The 15,807-nt window shown below is 41.0% G+C and overlaps 1 protein-coding gene across 1 annotated transcript in view; it reads left to right on the forward strand.

Annotated features, from left to right (window-relative positions):
- The first annotated feature begins 728 nt into the window (after window positions 1–728).
- The window catches only part of PKIG (cAMP-dependent protein kinase inhibitor gamma), a 90,831-nt gene continuing 75,752 nt past the window's right edge, over window positions 729–15,807 (forward strand). Inside the window, exon 1 of the mRNA XM_039248518.1 lies at window positions 729–1,128. The gene's annotated coding sequence lies outside the window, so the exon portion shown is untranslated. The remainder of the gene's footprint in view (window positions 1,129–15,807) is intronic.

A 15,807-nucleotide genomic window follows, 5' to 3' on the forward strand; every position in this document is an offset into this window, starting at 1 on the left:
TTCTAAGCGACACCATTTTGGGCGTGTGTGTGTTTAAAAACACATGCTTTACTTAAAAACAAGGCCAGTGTAGCTGGAGCATGAGCAAGCGGGAAAATGGTGAGAGATGAAGCTGAACGTGGTTAACAATTCCGGATTTTATTCCAAATGTGATGGGAAAGCTGTTGAAAGGTTTTGAACAGGGGAAGGACATGATCGTGTTTACATTTTTAAAAGGACATTTTGGCAGCAGAGTGAATAAACTGGGGCAAATAATAGATGCAAAGACAGGACTAGTTAGGAGACCACTAGCGTAAGCATAGCTTGAAGACAGGTCTTTACCTAAATTTTATTTACATCTTTATCTATTTCGGTCTCCCTTAATTCTTGCGGTAGAAATTCATTTTAAGGACGAATCTACTGATGGACATTTAGACTGGTCTTAACCATTTTGCTTTTACAAACAATGGAGCGATGAATATCCTTTGTGCTCATGTTTCAGTATATTTGCAGGATTATTTCAAGAAATATAATTGCTGGCCAGAAGCTAAATTTGCTATATTAAAATGCAATCTGATGATCTAATTCTCACCTTGAGCCCAAAGAAACAAGTTTATTCATTCTTTGCCACACCACCCCTTCTGAGATTAAAGGGAAACGCATCTGCCACTCCTCCCACATGAGTTTTCTTGTCTTTAAATATTCCCAGTCTAGCAAGCTTCCGCCTCTGGCCCGGTTCTCTCCTCCAACGATCCCCGTATCTGGTTACAGAGAGATAAACCGAGGCAAAGGCGGGATCCGAGGTGCAAGTCCCCACCCCTCCCCCGCCTTACTCTTTCCCTTTCCCTCAGCATTCCTTTCCTTTCCCCTTCTGGGGCCAAGTTCCAGGCTGCCAAACCCCACCCGGCTCCCTCACGGCTCAGGACCCCAACTCTCACTCCTTTTCCCTCCTCTGGCGGCTCTGGGGCCGCGGAAGGGGACGCGAACCGGCCCGGTCCCTTCCGAGCCGCCGTAGCGCCCGCCGCGGGAGTTCGGCAGCTCCGGTCGCCAAGGCAACGCGCTCCGCTGCGCGCTGCGGGCGCCAAGCAGCCCGGCGGAGGCGCTGCGGGCCGGCGGCGGCCGGGGCTCAACGAGGCGGCGGGACTGCAGGTGAGCAGGGCCGGGCGGGCAGACGCGACCCAAACGCGCCGCTTCGGCGTCGACTCGTCGCAGTAGGCCTGGGGCATTGGACGCGGGGCACCCCCGGGAAGGAGGCTGGGGCCAGTCCTTAATCTCCTGCGCCGCGCCGGGGCGGCGCCCCCTCCTGCCCTGTAACCCCACTTGGCACTGGCTTGGCGTGCGCTTTGGGCTGTTTATTGTATTTTGGGCCCATTGCTTCTGACCTGAAAGTTTCTTTAGAAAAAGAAAGCCCCTCTTATTTGGGTTTCGGGGAATAACTCAAAACTGCGGAAAATGAATGTCTGTGCGACTCTCCTGGGGCCAGAGACGATTGACTTCATCGTACATCAGTTTTCCCATCTGCAAAATGGGCATAATACTAGCTGTGTTATAAGGCAAACTTAAATTTATATTTAAAACCCTTTCAGGTAAGTCCTCAGTGTCTTGGAGCTTTTATCAGTACTACTACTATAAGAAGTCCATCACTTAGCATGTATTGTATGCCAGGGCCTGGGCTGATCGCCAGGGGTAGAGTGAATGAGATATCTTGTCTTCAGGGAACTCCTTGGTTTCACCGTATAAACAGGAATTCATTGTGATTCAAGCTATGCTATTGGACATACAGGATGCTGTGAATGCTTAGAGAAGGCAGTTAACTTAGATTTCAGGAAATGAGGCTAGGGAGGCTGGTCAAAGATTCCAAAAGAAGATGACTTCCAAAATGAGACACGAAGGCTGCCTTTGTATTGGCCAGATAAGCCTGGTGAAGTGCACAATGTTGTAGGCGAGAGAGCTGCATGTGCAAAGCCCCATGGATAGAATGCAGGCTTTTTGGACATCTGCAAGGATTTCACAGGCTGGCTAGAGACAGATTCCAAGAAGTGGCAGTGGTCTGGCTAGATGATGTTTGAGAGATAAGCACGTGCCTCTTCTGAAAGACTTTCCTTGTATCTGCTTTGTAACTTTTGAAAAATTTGGGTTTTACCTTGGGGGCATTGGGGAGCCATCAAAGGAGTTTTAAGCATGCAGTAAGTGTGTGCTGTATGTTGCATGTGCTTGATCAGAGGTATGGTTTTAGAAAGATCGGGGTTTTGTTGTTTCTCCCTCTCCGTCTTCATTCCTCCTATCCGTTTTTCACATTGCAGCCATTCATTTATGGCAATTCAAAGAATATTTATCAAGCGTCTGTTATGCACCAGGCATTGTGGGGGCAGTAGGGACTCAGATCCCTGCCCTCACGGCATGCATTCCAAACACGTTCCAAGGTACAGTGGTGGGGCACAGTACATGAATCCGGTACAACTGGAAACTTCACATTGGAAGAGAACTGTCCAGAGAGCTTTGAAAAAAAGAAAGAAAGAAAGGCCTAGATCATTCGAGGCCACTGTATTGCACACTCTCGGAAAAAGAGTTCATTTAGACTATACTAAAAAGGAATGGTCAGAGAAGTAGGAGGAAAACTAGGAGAATGTAGTAATGAAAGCCAAAGAAAGAGGTGAATTTTGCAGGATCCTGCTTAGGTTTCAAGTAAGATAAGTTAAACATTAAAATGTGTCCTTCGGATGAATAAATATAGAGGTCACTGGGGACCTAATTGAGCAGATTTGGTGAAATGATGGGGGTGGAATCTAGAATATCGGCAGCTTCCAAAGGTTCAATGTAATATATCAGTGGGATGAGGAGAGAGTGGGATGTGAGAAAATAAAGACAAAGTGTAGGCAGCTCACAGAGTTTGGCTGTGAAGGGAGAGAGGGAGAGAAGGCTGGAGAGCGATTGGGGAATAAGGTGAAGTCTTAAGCATGATGAGAGAGACGTGAGCAGATTTAAACACTGATGGCAGAGAGCCAAGTAGTGAGGAGAGAGGCTGAGAAAATACAGGAGATGAAAAGGGAAATGGATGGCACTACTTCCCAAAAAGATAAGCGTGGATAACATCCGCAGCACGGATCTTTACAAGGAGTCTGACAGCTTCTACTTTTTTGAAGACGTGAGAAGCAAGGCAGTTGCTGACAAGGAGTACATCAGGGTAATGCAACAACAACAAAACATAAAAGACGTTGTGTGCAGTGAGTTCTGTTTTCATTATTGTCCGATATTAGACATTTATCGAACTAATATGTGTTGAGCACTTTTCATGCACTAGTTTCAATTAATGATGTAATCTTGAGAACAATCCTGTGAGATAGCCTTTATGATGATTCCCAGTCTATGGATGAAGAAATTGAGGTAAAATGCTTTCCCAGGGGCATACAGGATTTGAATCCAGGTCTGCCTGAGGCCAGAGCTTTTATTCTTTTTTTTTTTTTTTGAGAGTGAGCGAGCAGAGAGAAAGAATCTCAAGCAGGCTCCACGCTCAGTGCAGACCCCGACGCAGGGCTGGATCCTACCACCATAGGATCATGACCTGAGCCAAAATCAAGAGTTAGATGCTCCATGGGACTGAGCCACCTAGAGCTTTTGCTCTTAATCACTGCGTAAACAATATGATTGTCCACCTATGTATGATATGATCTGAGAAGATTCAAGAGAATTAAGTTTAAAATAATTGGGTATACTAAGTAAACAAGCAGGTATAACAGACAAAAAGCAATAGCTTTATGCAAGCAGTAATAGTCAGAAACTGTAATTGTAGGAGAAATGAAAATAACAACATGAAAAATAATATACCTAGGAACAAACTTCAAATAAATGGACCCAGGCTGGCTACATAGAACAAGTGTGGCTAGAGGGGAGGAGGCTGGGTACAGGGTGGGTGTTTGGATAAGAAGGAGGTATTTTTCCTTTGGGGAAATCAGGATATTGATACCAGAAATAGGGCATGTAAAAAACAAAACAGATGTCTATCATAAGACATACTGAGAAAATATGCAAGATGTTGACTGTGATGTTTTTATAATGTTGAAAACAGACTGGTTAAATTATGGTGCAGTTCTGTGATATGTACTATTAGCCATTAGAAAAGAATGAGGTGAGGGGTGCCTGGGTAGCTCAGTTGGTTGAGCATCCAACTTTGGCTTAGGTCATGGTCTCGAGGTTTGTGAGTTCCAGCCCTGCTTAGGTCTCGCTGCTATCAGCATGGAGCCCGCTTCGGACCCTCTGTCCCCTTCTTTCTCTTTCTCTTTCCCTTCCCTGTACATGCTCTTTCAAAAATAAATAAATATTAAAAAAAAAAAGAATGAGGTGGGAGCTATATATATGAGAAAGATCTTTGCATCATATGATTAGGTGTGAAAAGTGCATTACAGTACAGTGTATGCCTATTTTTGTTTTTCTTTTTAAGTGTATACATACAAATCTATAGGAAAAATGTCTAGAAAGAGTAGTTCTTTAAAAAATTTTTTTTAAATTCTTAATTGTGGTAAAATACCCATAACATAAAATTTACCATCTTAAACATTTTAAGCATATAGTTCAGAGTGTTAAAGATATTCACATTGTTATGCAACAGATCTCCAGAATTCTTTCATCTTGTAAAACTGAAACTCTTTATCCATTGAACAATTTCCCCTTTTCCTCCTTCCCCCAGTGCCCACAACCACCCTTCTCCTTTCAGTATCTGTGAATTTGACTGCTCTCGATACTTTAGGTAAATGGAATTGTATAATATTTGTCTTTTTATGACTGACTTATTTCAGTTAGCATGTCCTCAAAGTTCATCCATGTTGTAGCCTGTGTCAGATTTCTTTCCTTTTTAAGGCTGAATAACATATAGTTTTAAAAGTTTATCATTTTACATGAGAGAGAGCATGCACGTGGTGGGGTGGGGAGGTGCTGAGAGAGAGGGGGAGACAGAATCGCAAGCAGGCCCCGCATTGTCAGTGCAGAGCTCACCGTGGGGCTGGGGCTTGATCCCACAGGTGAGATCATGACCTGAGCCTAAATCAAGAGTGAGACGCTTAGCCTACTGAGCCACCCAGGTGCCCCTGAATAATATTTTATTGTGTGCATTTATGTTGTGTACACATAGTATGTACAAACATTTTGTTTATCCATTCCACAGATGGTATCTTGGTTGCTTCTACCTTCTGGCTATTGTCAGTAATGGTGCTATGAACATGAGTGTAATAGAGAAGTTTTTTATGTCTGTGTCAAGAAATCATGGGGAGACATTTATTCCTTTCCTTATTGCCTTTTTCTTTTTTTATGAGCATGACTTTGTTTTATAATCAGAAAATGCAATAAGGATATGTCCTATTTGGGGAGATGGGGGAGTAAAGGTTAAAAAAAGGCCTGATCTCAGGGCAGTAGCAGCAGAAATGGAATGGAGAGGGCAGATTTGAGAGACACCTCAGGAGAATTAACAGGACTTGACCACTGAAAGGTAAGGGAGAGGAGAATGGAAGACTTGTCCGCTAGTGATGACAAGGGACATCAGTCCTGGAGGGGCTTAGACTAGGGGAAAAGGGAGGGCGTGAGGCTGGAGAGCTACTTGAACCTTTGTTAAGGAATTTGGACTTTTTCCTGAAAGCAGAGGAAAAAGCCATTGAAAGGAAGGGAAATGACTTAATCCGAATTGTGTTTTAGAATGATCACCCTGACTCCCTTCAACCCATTCTGCAAGCTGAAGCCAGTTAGGGCCCGCTTTCCCTTTGTGTTACTTAGGCTTGAACCTCTGCTAATTTCCTTTTATTTGAGATGAAGTATTAGTGCTCAAAGATACATATCTACCCTTTGAAAGCACCTGGGATATTTCAAACAAAGTTCTATTTAGAGTACATTGATTTCTAATTGTATTCAGTTTTATCTTAACACCACAGTCTCTTGTAAATTTACTTTATACCTTTAGTTGGGGAAATATGAATAATCAGGGAAGTAAACAAGATATATAAACAACTCAAGTTAGAGAACTTCTTGTTGGTAATAAATTTTGACACTCTCCTTTTGGGAGAAAAGGGCCAATATTCAATAAACACTGTCCTGTTAAGGAGATACTACAAAACAAAAATTCTGGGAAATTCTGAGAGACTCAGCCCACTACTTGTTTCTAATCCAACAAAACTACAATATCTGTCATACCGTCACAGAGAGAACTAACTATTATGATAACCTCTGTAAGAGTTTTGCAGCTTATAAGGGCTCGATTTCCAAAAGATGTGAATCCATGATCTCATTTCATTCCCCTTAACAATTGTGTGAGGCAGGGATTATCGTTATCATTCCCATTTTTAGATGAGAAAATTGAAGATCAGAGTATTCAAGAGCATTCCAAAGTCCTATGTCTACTAAACTCTGAAGTTTGAATCTAAATTTTCTTTTCTTTTTATATTATAGTTTCTTAATATGGGAAATTGTAAACATATACGAAAGTACAAAGGGTAGCATAATAAATACGTATATACCCATACCCCAGCTTCAGTAGTTATCAAGATATGGTCAGTTGTATTCCATCTCTACCCTCCATTCCCTCTCCATCTTGGATCTTTTTTTTTTCCATCTTGGATTATTCTGAAGCTTATCTTAGATGACATATCATCTTCTTGTGACTTTTTCCTCCCTTGCCCCTTTTCCCCTGTAATCATAATACCGTTATCACACCTGAAAAACATAACAGTAGTAATTCCTAAAAAACACCTAGTATTTATTTGGTATTCAGTTTTCTTGGCTGTCTCATCAATGTCTTTTTACAATTGATTTGTTTAGATTGGGATCCAAACAGAGTCCACCTATTACATTTGCTCGATAGGCTCTTAGGTTTTTGCATTTAGAGCCTTTTCTCCTCCTCTTTCTCCACCACCTCCCCTTGCTTTTATTTGTTGAAAAAGTAGGTCATTTGTCCTGTATGACTTCTCACATTCTTGATTTGGTTGATTGCATCCCCTTAAGGTGTCCCTCTCTTCTCTTAATTTTTTTGACCATTATACTTTATGGGTGGTGCCATGCATCTCATCGTGTGCACAAATGAGGGAGGGGGGAAGAGAGACAGAAAGAGAGGGAGGGAGAGAGAATATGAATCTTAAGCAGGCTCCATGCTCAGCACAAAGCCCCACAACCCTGGGATCATTACCTGAGCTGAAATCAAAAGTCAGCCACTCAACCTTCTGAGCCACCCCAGGTGCCCCTCCTGGATGTGATTTTAAGATTGATCATGGGGTTTAGGTGTTGTCAGCATGGTCTATCCATTAGAAGTTTCTCCTCAGTCTTTCACAGAATGGTTTTAGCAGCTATTTATTAATAATCATTGCTCTACCCTGGTAGTTTTTTAGGGTTTAGAAAATGAATCTAGGTTTTCTGATACCAAGTCATGTACTCTATTAAATCTTGCAGTCTCCATATTAAAAGAATGTTTTGTCCTGTATTCTCTGCTCTGATAGGTGGGAAAAATATCTTTCAATTAATGGTTCAACTTAATATATATTTTTAAGAAAGTAGAGCCTGTATGCAGTGTCTAATACTGGTTGCTCACAGCATTTGTTTTCTTAGGTTGGTCTTATGTATTGGCAAAACCACACAGTGGAAAGCCTGCTTATGTCCGTGTTTTTCAAACTACACGTTGTTATACATTAATATATTAAAGAATTATTTGGGAGAGGACTTCGAGCATTTTTTTTTTTTTAATGGAAAACTGGAATAGAAAGAACAGAAAACGAAAGAGTGCATCCCATGTATGAAGAATAAGCTTTGGTTTGTAAACTTTTGTTTCATTTCTTTCTCTGTATGTCTGTAAGCCATAATATAGAGTGCATTTCTTTCATTTTTTTTTTTTTAATGTTTATTTTTGAGAGACAGAGAGAGGGACAGAGTGCAAGCAGGAAGAGGGACAGAGAGAGGGAGACACAGAATCTGAAGCAGGATCCAGGCTGTCAGCACAGAGCCTGACGTAGGGCTCAAATTCGCAAACCACGAGATCATGACCTGAGCCAAAGTTAGAGGCTCACCCAACTGAGCCCCTCAGGTGCCCCTAGAATGCATTTCATATTGAGGTCTTGGCCAAAACCAAATTGTCCCAGTGTTCAGATGACTGCCCTGAAATGTAGCAACTTTTTTAGTCAAGGATTCAGTTATGTTCAAATGTACTACTTATCAAATAGTACAAATAGTACAGTATATTGATCCATTTTAGAATTTTCTTTAAAGGCTTTTTTGGATGACTGCCAGTTAACCAAAATTACATTACCCCAGTGACCTAATCTTCTAGTATTCAAATAAAAGAAATGTGAACTCTTCAGGGATTTGTTTTTGATTCTCTTTTACCCTGGAGGATAATGTAGATGATTCCAGTCAGTACTGGCATCATTAAAAGTCAGGCTGGAGGGGTGCCTGGCTGGCTCAGTTGGTAGAGCGTGTGACTCTTGATCTCAGGATTGTAAGTTTGAACCCCATGTTGGGTGTAGAGATTACTTAAAAATAAAACCTTAAAAAAAAAAGTCATGCTAGTGCCTCAGCAAGATGAATTGGTGGGAAAGGGGAGAGACATCAGGAGTGGGCAGGCAGAGAAACTGACGCAGCCCTTTGGCTGGCTTCCGGGGTGAGGCAGCCAGACCTCCCATGCACATGATGGTAAAACCAAGGTAGCCCTAATACTATTCGGGCTTCGATTGGAGTTGGTTTAGGGCATGGGCAGATGGGATACCTAGTGACACCAGTGATAAGTAATTAAGAAATGCAGATGTTGGACTTATATATATAGTTAACATTTTAAAGCTGTGGAGGCTGAGATTCAGAGTAAATTGTTCAGAATCAGCCAATAAGTGGGGGAGCAAAATTTTAATGGTTTACCAAATCCTGGAAATACTCTGAATAAATGTATGATGCCGAGTAAGTGCCTTAATAATAGTATCTACTGCATAGAATTGTTATAAGGATTAAATATGTAGTTAAAGCACTGAGCAGAATAAGTGGTAAAAGCACTTAGCACAGCCTTCCTACGAGAACCACTCAGTAAATATTAGCTATTATTTCTTTTTTAAATAATGAACCTATTTTACTTTATGTCTTTTTTTTTTTTTTTTAAGAGAGTGCAAGCAGAGGAGAAGGATAGAGGGAGAGAGAGAGAATTGTAAGCAGGTTCCACGCTCAGCATGGAGCTCCAACACAGGGCTCGATCCCATGATCTCGCAGTCCGTGAGTTCAGGCCCTGTGTCAGGCTCTGTGCTGACAGCTCAGAACCTGGAACCTGCTTTGGATTTTCTATTTCCCTCTCTCTCTGCCCTTCTCCAGCTGACACTCTGTCTCTCTTTCCCTTTCTCTCTCTCTCAAAAATAAATAAACATAAAAAATTAAAAAAAAAAAAAAAGTTGAGCCACCCAGGTGCCCCACTCTATGTCAATTTTAACATCTCATTCCAGAAATGATTAAAACTGTATTACAAGGATTCTTTGTTATTACTGTTGAGATATAATCGATATATATCATTGTATTAGTTTCAGGTATACAACATAATGACTTGATATATGTAATGTTATGAAATGATTACCACAATAAATTTAATTAACATCCACTCTCAAAAAAGTGGGGAGGGGGTCACCTGAGTGGCTCAGTCAGTTAAGCATCTGGTTCTTGATTTCAGCTCAGGTCTCTCTCTCTCTCTCTCAAAAATAAATTAATTAATTTAGTTAATATCCATCAACACACATAGTTACAAATTTTTGTTTTGTTTTTCTTGTGATGAGAATTTTTAAGGTTTACTCTTTTCGCAACTTTCAAACATACAATACATTTGACATCGGTCTTACATTGTTAACTGTCGTCACTGTGCTGTACATTAATTACATTTCCAGGATTTATTTATCATATAACTGGAAGTTTGTACTTTGATTATCTTTACCTGTTTTGCCACCCCCACCCCCTACCTCTGGCAACTACCAGTCGTTCTCTTAATCTATAGTTTTTTGTGTTTTTTTTTTAAGATTCCATATATAAGTGAGATTATAGTATTTGTTTTTCTCTGACTTATTTCACTTAGCATTATGCCCTCAAATTCCATCCATTTTGTTGGAAATTACAGGACTTCCTTCTTTTTTATAGTTGAATAATATTGCATTGTGTACATATACCACATTTTATTCTTCTGTCAGTGGACACTTAAGTTGTTTCCATGTCTTAGATATTGTAAATAATGCTGCAGTGAACTTGCAGGTGTAAGTATCTTTTCACAATAGAGATATCATTTCCTTTATATCAATACCCAGAAGTGGAATTGCTGGATCTATTTTTAATTTTGTGAGGCACCTCCATAGTGTTCCCATAATGTCTACCAATTTATGTTCCTCCCAGTAATGTAAAGGTTTTCCTTTTCTCCGTATTTTTGCTAGGACTTATTATCTGTTTTTTTTTTTAATTTTTTAAATCTTTATTTATTATTCTTATGTTTTTTATTTATTTCTGAGAGAAAGGGAGAGACAGCGTGAGCANTTATTATCTGTTTTTTTTTTTAATTTTTTAAATCTTTATTTATTATTCTTATGTTTTTTATTTATTTCTGAGAGAAAGGGAGAGACAGCGTGAGCAAGGGAGGGTCAGAGAGAGAGGCACAGAATCTGAAACAGGCTCCAGGCTCTGAGCTGGCTGTCAGCACAGAGCCTGACGCAGGGCTCGAACCCACGAACCGTGAGATCATGACCTGAGCCGAAGCTGGATGTTTAAATGACTGAGCCACTCAGGTGCCCCTATCTTTATTTACTTTTGAGAGCGAGACAGAGAGAGACAGAGTGTGAGCAGGGGAGAGGGAGACACAGAATCTGAATCAGGCTCCAGGCTCTGAGCTGTCAGCACAGAGCCTGCCGTGAGGCTTGAACTCATGAAGCATGAGATCATGACCTAAGCCAAAGCCTGATGCTTAACTGACTGAGCCACCCAGGCGCCCCATCTTTTATTTTTTGAGAAAAGCTATCCTAACAGGCATGAGGTGATACCTCATGGGTTTGATTTGCATTTCCCTGATGTTTAGTGTGTGGAGCACCTTTCCGTCTACCTGTTGGCCATTGTATGTCTCCTTTGGAAAAATGTCTGTTCAGATCCTCTGCCCACTTTTTAACTGGTGGTTTAGTCAGTTAAGCATCTGACCCTAGGTTTTGGCTCAGATCATGACCTCGCAGTTTATGAGATTGAGTTCTGCAACGAGCTCTGTGCTGTTGGCAAGGAACCTGCCTGGGATTCTCTCTCTCTCTCTCTCTCTCTCTCTCTCTCTCAAAATAAATTAAAAAACTTAATTTTTTAAAAAAGGAAACTTGAAAAAGAAAAGTTGGTGGTTTCATCCTACCTTTCAACATCAGTTAAACGTATGTAATTATATTGCTTTTTTGTGTGCACAAGGGTTAACATTCAGTGGTTCTTGATGATCTCTGGATGTTACATGTGGTCCATATGGCCATGTTTTCCAGACTAAAAACTTGGGGCTTATAGTTTGATGAATATAACATGCTCAGAAGATCAAGAGAACAGTATATATATATATTTTTTTAAATTTTATTTTTAAGTAATCTCTGCACCCAGTGTGGCGCTCGAACTCACAACCCTGAGATCAAGAGTCGCATGCTCTACCAACTGAGCCAGTCAGGCACCTCTGGAGAACAACATATTTTAAAATAATGCAGTCATGGGGAAATCTGAGCTGTGTTTTTATGTATCCTAGGGAAGCAATACAAAGTCATGGTGAGGAGACATTGGAGTCCTTTGGACATGACTTCAAATCTTGACCCAGGCACTTTCTACTTTTATGCACAAATTACTTAGCTTTTCTTCCTAAGCTTCAGCATTTCCTCATTTGTAAAATGGATGTAACTAGCTCATGAGAATTGCATAAGCTAAAAGGCTCAGTACAAGGCCTGACAGGTAGTAAGCACTGGCCATATAAATGTTAAGTGTTGTCATTATGAGGCCTTTGAAACAACTACACTTATTCAGTAATCTTTTTTGCAAAAGCCTGTAGAAAAGCAAAAACTTTTTTTTTCTTAAGATTTTTTTAGAGAGATTGAGAGCAAATGAGCAGGGGAGAGGCACAGGAGGAGGGAGTGAATCCCAGTCCCACAATGAGCATGGAGCCTGATCCCACAACGCTGGGATCATGACCTGAGTCGAAATTAAGAGTTGAGTGCTCAACCAACTGAGCACACAGGTGCCCCAAGAACAAAGCTTCTAAAATAACTCAATATTTGGTAACTTACTGTCTAATAACTTCTTCATCAGGCCTGCTATGGAAAAGGTGCAGAAATACCTTGAAGACTTGATGCCCAGCTTGGCAAACCTGACGTATTTGCCTTTCTCACAGTCTTTGTATAGCACTTAGCACCTGTTTGGTTGCCTCTAAGACCATCTCTTGGGAGTGTGCGTGGTTTTTGGCTCATACAACTTGTACTTGTTCCAGAGGGAAGACAGACTTCAACATTAACTTAATCTCTTGTCAGGCTTCTTTCCTGCAGGCTGTCTTGGTGGTGCCCTCCCAGGTTGCTGGCTTCATTTTCAGGCCAGCAGCAAAAGAGCTGCAGTAGTTCTGGGCCCAGGTCCGTGGGTAGCACCCACCACAGGAATTGAAAGATTCTGTCTTCCTCTGTTCTTCTAAGTGAAAAATTTTCTCAGAAGCCCCCAGAACACTAACCCTAGAATCTCATTGGCCTGAATTGGGTCATGTGCCCATTCTTGAACCATTTGCTGTCACCAAGGCAATGAAGTGCCTTTTGGCTTAGGCCTGGTTCTTGAACAAGTTCTTTATGAGGGGCATGAAATTACCTTTCGGCCAATCCAGAACAGAATTGTGTTTCTATTAGGATGTTTTTCTCTGAACAATAGCCACTAGCCACATGTGGCTGTTTAAATTTTAGTTGATGTCAATTAAAAATTCATATTCTCTCTTGAAGAGCCACATACCACTGGACTGGTAATTACTGTAGTGAGCAGCCCAGAAATGGAATTGCAAATGCTGGTGTGGGGCAGCTCTGCTCCCCGGCACCAGCACACTGCAGCCCTCACCTGTTTGGGTTTAGGGTGTTTGAGTGTAGTGATTAAAGTCCCTAACCCGGGCACCTGGGTGGCTCCATCAGTTGAGCGACTGGCTCTTGATTTTGGCTCATGTCATGATTTCACAGTTTGTGTGACTGAACCCCATGTCAGGCTCTGTGCTGATGGTGCATGGCCTGCTTGGGATTCTCTCTCTCCCTCTGTTTCTGACTTCATTTTGTCTGCCTTCATTCTGTCTTCATTTTGCCTTCTGTCTCTCTTTTGCTTGTGTGCACTCTCTCTCCGTCTCTCTCTCTTTCAAAATAAATAAATGTTTAAGGTTTCCAACTTGGAACCAGACTGCCTCATTTGAATTCTCACTCTGTCATTTACTAGTTGTATGACTTTAGGTAAGTTCCTTAGTTTCATTGTGCCTCAGTTTCCTTACTTGTAAAATGATGGTCACAGTAGTACCTAGACTGTGAAGGTTGAAGAATTTGATGTATGTAGAGTGCTTAGAAAAGTGCCTGGCACATAGTGAACAATTGTAAATACTTGCCACGATGCTGCTGCTGATGGTGGTGGTGGTTGTGGTGGTGATGAGGGTGGTGATGGTGTGGTAATAAATGGTGGTGGTGGTGATGGTGGTGATGACCAGCAAGAGTCAGCTGGGTTTGTTCCCAAGCCTGTTTGTGCCAGTTTTACTTGCTCTTGTAATTACAAAATACCTGTTACATAGGCTAATGAGATTTGGGAAGATAAAGGGGAAAAAAAAGACATTGTTTTGTGAAAAATAAGTTTAATGTGTTTGAAAGACCTGAGAAAGGTAAAGGACAAAAAGATACTTCTTGTTAAATTAGAGATAGAAGAAACCTCTGAAAAGATTGAGGAAAATAATTCATCAAAATATAGGACTTTGCCTTCAGACTACTTCACATGTCTTTCCAGTAAAAACTGGAAAACATGTATAGACATGCATCATGGGTGTGATTCATGCAGGAACTTTAATTACTAGAATTTATTTTCAAAGAAAAAGACTTAGTCTCTTACCAAGTATTAGGCAAATCAGTTTTAATACTTTTCTCTTTAACTGGCTGTTTTTGATTTTGTTTTTTTAATGAATTTTTACCATGATTAGTCCTGATCTTATCAAGGAGAGAACGTCTGTGTTATTTTTTTAAATTGTTACCTATGGATTACTGTGCATCATTTGAAATGAGTAATACCTCCAAACCCTATAGGTGGACATTTACATTGTTGCCCACGTGTTATTGTTGGTGTTCTGGTGAGCTTCTTTCCAGCTAAATCCTCTCCAGTCAGTATGTTTTGGTCACTTTAGAGGACTTTAGAGGAATCCTGCCCCTTTTCACTGACTGGAAATGTCTATACTACCGTAAAAGTTGGCATGTGGGGAATTCCAGCCCTAATTTTGCTTTTGGATTTGGCTCTGTTTCTTCACTCACTGATTTTAAGTTAATGTTTACTGTTTGATACACCAAAACGTTTGAGCTGCCCCAGAGGATTCAGAGTAAGGGAAGATGTCCTCATGTGACTTCTTTTCCCAGTTCACATAGTGCTTTGTTTGAACTTTGCTTTTTATGGTGTTTCTTACAAATAGTCCTCTTCCGTAATTATTTTTGCATTCATTTTGTATTTGGTACTACACTCTTGTTGAGGACTAGAGTTCTTCATTGGACCTTTACATATCCTAGCATAATGGGCCCTCACTTTGTGTTCATGGAAAAAATGGATGGATCAATGTCACTTTCTTCTACTATGACATAGCCATCTTCCATAACACTGCCTTCTAATTCCTTGTTAGTGGAGGCTAGTCTTCGAGGCTCTTTATGATAGGTCAGCTTCCATGTTAGAGCAAAACACATTAAATGTTTGTACGGTGATTTTATTTTTTATTTAAAATTTTTTAAAGTTTATTTGTTTTGAGAGAGAGAGCATACAAAGCAGAGGAGGGGCAGGGATAGAGGGAGAGAGAATCTGAAGCTGTTAGCACGGAGCCTGACTTGGGGCTTGAACCCACAAACCATGAGATCATGACCTGAGCCGAAATCAAGAGTTGGACGCCCCAACGACTAAACCACTTAGGTGCCCTTGTGAGGTGGTTTTAAAACATAAACAAAGGTAGAATAAATAAACCCCCATCAACCATCATCTAGCTTCAGCAGTTATCAACATTTTAGAGTCAACTTTGATTTGGACAGAGAGAACATGAGGATTCTGGGGTGCCCATTTTGACTTTGTGGGGAAAGACGCAGGACATGTATGATAGCAAGAAGAGGTGATGGCCCGAGGACAAACCTGCCTACCTCCCACCTAGGATTGTTGTGAGGGTTATGGGAGTTGACATGAACAGCATAAAGAACAGGGCCCAACGTGAAGTGAGCTTAACGTAGTGCTGCCGCTGCCACACCGTGAGTCACCATTTGCATAGCTTGAGGGACCTGAGTGTGGTTGCCTAGGCACTTATAACTTGTTGACCTTGGACATCAGTCCTTCTGAGCTGCAGTTTCTGTCTGAAAAATGAAAATGACAGCATGTTGTATGCCGTGTAAAGCGGTGAAATACAGCATGTAAACATATTCTGGGTTAAGTAGCAATCACAGTTTTCCAGAGTGCTCTTTTGGCTTGGAGGGACCATGCTTCTGGAGTTTTTTGAGAGTCAAGCCTATTCCTTGTATGGACTCTTGTTCTGAGTCTTCATGATACCAATGGGCCCCAGAGTCATTTGTCAACCCAGCAAATAAACACTATAGCACTATAAGCTTTGTTTCCATTTGCAAA

Source organism: Hyaena hyaena, unplaced genomic scaffold (assembly GCF_003009895.1).
Source record: "Hyaena hyaena isolate Hyena2069 unplaced genomic scaffold, ASM300989v1 scaffold_312, whole genome shotgun sequence".
Taxonomy (NCBI): domain Eukaryota; kingdom Metazoa; phylum Chordata; class Mammalia; order Carnivora; family Hyaenidae; genus Hyaena; species Hyaena hyaena.